At 46.9% G+C, this 6,115-nt stretch overlaps 1 non-coding gene across 1 annotated transcript; it reads left to right on the forward strand.

Moving 5' to 3' along the window:
* Positions 1-1,127: 1,127 nt before the first annotated feature.
* LOC136122996 (U6 spliceosomal RNA) lies at positions 1,128-1,234 on the forward strand. The gene has a single exon (XR_010655879.1). It is a non-coding gene; the product is annotated as a U6 spliceosomal RNA (small nuclear RNA).
* Positions 1,235-6,115: the final 4,881 nt, after the last annotated feature.

Below are 6,115 nucleotides of genomic sequence, written 5' to 3' on the forward strand. Positions count from 1 at the left end.
CTCAAAGCTTGCCAAACCCAGGGCTCTGCAACCTGACGGTGTTCCTCTCAGGGAATTTGCAGGAGAAGATTAGACCTGCAGAGAAGATTAGGCCTGCAAAGAAGATTAGGGACAATTCTGCTTTTGGATGCTTCTGAGAAGAATTCAGAGACCATCCTTCCCTGGGAAGAGGTGGGCATTTGGTCCTCCTCCCAACACTTTGAGCCAAGTCCATAACAGTGGTGATTTAAAGGCATCAGCCTGGGGCATCCCTCTCTCTGCAGGTTCGCCCAGGGATGTTTTCATCTGGGGTTGATGGGGATGATAGCCTGGAAATGTCACACCTTGCCTGGGAAAGTGGTAAGTGGGAAGGGTGTGTGTGGTGTGTGCAGGGAGAGAGCTGCATTTCAGGACATAGCACTTGACTGAGCCTTGCCGGGAATGGTCACTCTGGGAAGGAGAGCCAACAGCCTTCTCCTCAGGACCATATCCTGAGGACATGGTTCCCAGGTATCCAAGGCCGTGGGCTTCACCGAGAGGAGTGTGCTACCCTGTGGGTGGAGACAATACGTGGGCACTACACTGCGTACCGGCCCCTCCTCAGGCTCCTTTTCAGACTAATTGAGGCCTTGCTGGGCTCTGGGTTTGTAATTGGGGGTAATTGCTGGCAGGCTGTTGTGGTGGTACAAGCAGGCTTTTGTTGGGGGAAACTGTGGTCAGGATTTTGGAGCTTTGGGTGGGAATCCTTTCCAGGATTCCTGTGTGCTCTGTTCCAGGTACCTCCTGGCCCTAGCCTTTTGCTCGGAGGCAGCACTTCTGAGGAATGGGAACTAGTAGCACGTCTGAACAGGAAGGACCCCCTCATGTGGATGATGGGAACTCAGGTCCAGAAATATACAAGGCCTGCTCTAGGCCACAGAGGTAGTGCAGGTGGAATGGATGTCCTGGTGCCCGGTACTGTCACCGATGCACACCCACCACAGTCTGGGAGGCACCGTGGGGGAGTGGTTAACACAGACCTCTGTCCCAGTTCTTAACATCAGCCTTGGAGATTATGGAACCTTCCTGAGCTTCAGCGTTTTAACATTCTGTCATTCTTTGAACAGGCAATATACTTGCGTATACCAAAATTTAAAAAAATATAGAAGGTGCTCGCTTCGGCAGCACATTTACTAAAATTGGAACGATACAGAGGAGATTAGCATGGCCCCTGCGCAAGGATGACACGCAAATTCGTGAAGCGTTCCATATTTTTGTATAGCTGATTCACTTCGACATAAAGCAGAAACTAACACACCATTGTAAAGCGATTATACTCCAATAAAGGTGTTTAAAAAAATATACAGGAGGCTTACAATGACAAGTCTCCCACTTCTGTCCCCAAGTCACCCTTCTCACAGGCAGCCAGAGACCCTAGTCTCTTCTGTATCCTCCTGGACATATTTTTTGCATATGCAAGCATACCACATATGTTTCCCTGCCCTCCCTCACTTTCTGCACATGGCAGCATCTCATGCAGTGTTCTGCACCTTAGAAATCTTTCCATATCAATGCCTTCACTTTTTAGAGTTGCATAGCATTAGCTTGTTTCCAATCCTTTGCTTTTATAACTAATACTGTAATGTAAAATCTTGTATACACCTAATTTTGTAGGCATGTGCATATATCTGTACAAAAATTTCTAGAAGTATAGAGATGGGTCAAAGGGTATATGCATTTGTAACTTTGATTAAATCACCCTCCTTATAGATTGAAGCAGTGTACACTCCCACCAAAAGTGTATGGGATTCCTGTTTCTCCACAGTCTCACTAACACACATATTTCTTTTTATGAAATAAATCTTGCAGATATAGTCGAGGACCCCTCTGTATCCTTCCTTGATCCCTTTCTGTCCCTCTCACCTGAGGTGATTACCATGGTAAATATTCCCATAGGTGTTTTAATACTTGTGTGACAGGTATCCATTCCTAGGCAATACTTAGTATTGCTTTGTGTTTCACAACTTCATATAAATGGTATCCTGCTGTGGCAGAAAGACATGTGCTTGCTTTTTCATTCAACCTTACGTTTGAGAAAAGCTCCTGGTTGATACACAAAGACAAACTCCATTCATTTTCACTTGGTTGCACCATTCCATTGTATGGACACAGCACGGTTTATTTATTCATGTTCCTGTTGAGGGATGTTGGGTTATTTCCTATTCTTTAAGGTTACCAACTGGCCTGCTATGGACGTTCCTGTATATGTCTGCTAGTGCACATGTGCTACAGTTTACCAAGAAGTGAGACTGCTGTATCAAAGGATTCAGATATCTTCAAATTTACTAGTTATTGCTGAACACAGCCTCAGCTTCTTCATCTGTCAAACAGAGAGAGTGATCCCTGAGCCCTGGGAAGTCAGTATCAGTGAGTGAGATGGTAGAGTGGGAGAGAACGTGGGCTTGAATTTCAATAGATCTGTACTTAAATCCCGGCTCTTTGATCTACTTGCTGTGTGACTTTGGGCCGTTATCCAGCCTCTCTGTGCCTCAGTTCCCACATCTGCAGACAGTGATAATAGTATCTAGGTCACAGAATTCTGGAGAAGACTAAATAAGATACTGTGTGAAAAGTATTTAGCACTGGGTCTGGTACAGAGGAAGCACTAAAAAATCCCAGTGGTGATGATGATGATAATAATACCAACAATAATAATGTCTTTGATCTCTTTGTTTTTAGCCTGTTATTGTGGCGCATTTCAGGCCTATAAACTAAGAGAGAGAATAGTACAATGAACCTCCATCTGGTTTCCTCTATATCCCCACCCATTTCTTCACCCTTTCCCCACCAGATTGTTCTGAAGTCAATTCCAGGCATCATATCTATTACTTCATTTGTATATATGTCAGTTCATTTCCCTAAAATATAAGCACTTAGAAAACATAGCTACAATACCATCATCATATCTAAAAATTGAGGGTGATTTAAAAAAATTATTTATTTATTTTATTTATTTTTGTCTGCGTTGGGTCTTTGTTGCTGCGCACGGGCTTTCTCTAGTTGCGGGGAGCGGAGGCTATTCTTCATCGTGGTGCGCGGGCTTCTCATTGCAGTGGCTTCTCTCGTTGCAGAGCATGGGCTTTAGGCACATGGGCTTCAGTAGTTGTGGCTTGCGGGCTCTAGAGTGCAGGCTCAGTAGTTGTGGCGCACAGGCTTAGTTGCTCCACGGCATGTGGGATCTTCCCGGACCAGGGATCGAACCCATGTCCCCTGCATTGGCAGGCGGATTCTTTTTTTTTTTAAAACATCTTTATTGGAGTATAATTGCTTTACAATGGTGTGTTAGTTTCTGCTTTATAGCAAAGTGAATCAGCTATACATATACCTATATCCCCATATCTCCTCCCTCTTGCATCTCCCTCCCACCCTCCCTATCCCACCACTCTAGGTGGTCACAAAGCTGAGAGAGAGACCGAGCTGATCTCCCTGTGCTATGCGGCTGCTTCCCACTAATCTATTTTACGTTTGGTAGTGTATATATGTCCATGTCACTCTTTCACTTCGTCCCAGCTTACCCTTCCCCCTCCCCCTGTCCTCAAGTCCATTCTGTACATCTGCGTCTTTATTCCTGTCCTGGCAGGCAGATTCTTAACCACTGCACCACCAGGGAAGCCTGAGGGTGATTATTTTTTGGTATATCAAATACACAGTTAATGTTGAAAATTTCTCAATAATCTCAAAAGGACTTTACAGTTGGTTTGAGCCACGATCCAAACAAGATCCACATATTACATTTGGTTTAGATGTCTCTTAAGTCTCTTAACCTATAAATATTGCTCCTCTTTTTTTCCCTTCTTGAATTATATCTGTAAGATAGTGGGCCACTCATCCTCTAGGACAAGGCTTCTCACAGCCTGGATTTTGCTGATGGCATCCTTTAACATGCTCCTCTGTCCTCTGTATTTCCTGTGTGCTGGCAGATCTAGAGGCTTGGTTAGATCAGGTTTGATATTTTGGCAAGAACACTTTACCAATAGTGTTGCATAGTTCAATCAGGACACACTAATGTTTAGTTTTTCCTCTTTTGGATTTTAGCAGCCATTGATTATCACTGTCCAGAGCCATTATTCATTAGGGTTCATTAGCAAAATGGTTTTATTCTAATCCTGTCATTCCTTCTTCAATAATTAACGAGATTCTTCCATAAAGAGAAACTCCTCCTTATCAACCATTTGATTGCCCGGAGGTAATGTCTGTGAAGGATAGGCAGGATGAATGATGGATTTTTCTTATGTTTAAAGACAGTGACAATGGGGCTGTAAGTGGTCATTTAGGAATAGCTGATTTTGTGGGTCCTGAAAGATATTAGGAGTGTCTTCCACCCAAAAGAAGAAAGGAAGAAAAGAATGAATGAACAAATTCACAAACTCCCTAATCACATAATTTGTTTCTTCACACAGGTGTTGAATCCCTTTTCTGTGCATTGGCTGTTCCAGGTGTGGGGATGCAGTGAGGAGCAATGTGTGATTTCTGCTCACAGGGAGCCCCAGGTGACAAGTACACAGCCTGTACACATCTCCCCAGCCCAAGATGCAGGTGCCATAGGAGGCAAGAGGAAGAGAGGAGAGATTTCTGGCTGGGTAATCTGGGAAGGCCTGGCAGGTAAAGGTCTCGTCCCCCAGGAGAGGCTGAGCTGCCCTTCTCACCCCCACCCCCGCCCCCCCACCACGCCATTGCATGGACCAGAGGACAGCATGTTACTGCCTTAATCAAGGAGTGCTTTCACCTTTGTACCTGTCAGGTGCCAAGGTATGTGCCAAGTGTTATGGTGGACATAAGAAAAGACCTAGTTTCTACCCATGAAGAGTTCTCTTCAGTCTGGGAAGAAAAACAACACACACTCGATCCACAACAGATCAGCAAGCGTTGGTTGTAATTCAACAAACTTTTCTGAAGTGTTTACGGTATGCCAGAAGGAGGGCCTTCTGCCTTCAGCAGGCTGTACGGCCTTCTCGGCATGTCCGTGTTTTGGGTGCTCTGTGTTCCTGTCCACCCCTCCTCTCACCCCAAACTCGGGGTGCATCCTTGGTCATGTGGGCCTTGGTAAAGTTGACTTACCTATCAGTGTCTTCTCAGTTGCTTGCTGGTCATCCTTTAAGTCTACTCAAGGATCATCTCCTCTTGGAGGTATTCCCTGGCCCAATAATCTATTGATACATCAGCAGGCTGGGCTGGGTGTTTGGGGTCCTATGGCATGTTGTCTGTGCTTTCTTCTATCTCAGCAATTATTACCCTCTGCTGTAAATTATTTGTTAATTTGTTTATCTCCTTCTCCTAGACTGTGAACCCCCTGAGAACAGTGGCTGTTTTCTCATCATCTTTGTATTCTTAGTGCCTGACGTATCTGTAGTGCAGAAAATGTTCGTTGAATGAATGTCTGAGACTCCACATTTAGCGCTTCTTTCTCTTAGGCGCAGATTCAGTCTGGGAAAAGATGAGGCATTCAATTGTTATTAGTCACTGACACTTTAGTATGAATCATTCCAGTGTTTCATTATAGTTCTGTGAGAGGTAGAAACTGGGAATGGGAGGAACTCTAGGACAAGAGTTAGGAGTCCGCACGTGTTATGTTCTCAGATAGTGAGGTGCCAGGGTGAAGAGGAGGGGAATTCAGGATGGGAGAGGGTCCCGGAGGGCTCGAAGGCAGAGGCTGCCGGCGGTATCGTCAGACGCTCAAGTGGAGGAAAGAAAGGGCAGCTTCCGGGTGTGCCAGGCCCGCCGCGTGTCTTGGGTGTAGGACGTTGACGGTGCACGGTGCGTCCAACGGGCCGGAAGTCGGAAGTCGGGCTGGCCCGACGTGGGGGGCTTCCTCGCTTTGTAACGCCGGAAGCGGCAGCCGGCTGTGGGGCTCAGAGCCGAGCCGGGCCGTACCGTGTTATCCTACCCCGCGGCGGTGCAGGAAGCCCCTGGGGAGGGCACCCGAGCCCCCGGCGCTGGGCCTCCGCCCGGGCGTGGTACGTGGCCCTCGGCTCTCAGCGCAGACGCGCTCGCCCAGGGAGGCGGGGTCGGCCGGGGTCGTGCACTGCGGCCGCCTCGCCATCTTCATGTCTCTTTGACGTCCTCAGAGACGCTGGCCTCGCCACCTCCCGCCTCTGCT

The sequence above is a fragment of the Phocoena phocoena genome, chromosome 4 (assembly GCF_963924675.1).
Source record: "Phocoena phocoena chromosome 4, mPhoPho1.1, whole genome shotgun sequence".
Taxonomy (NCBI): domain Eukaryota; kingdom Metazoa; phylum Chordata; class Mammalia; order Artiodactyla; family Phocoenidae; genus Phocoena; species Phocoena phocoena.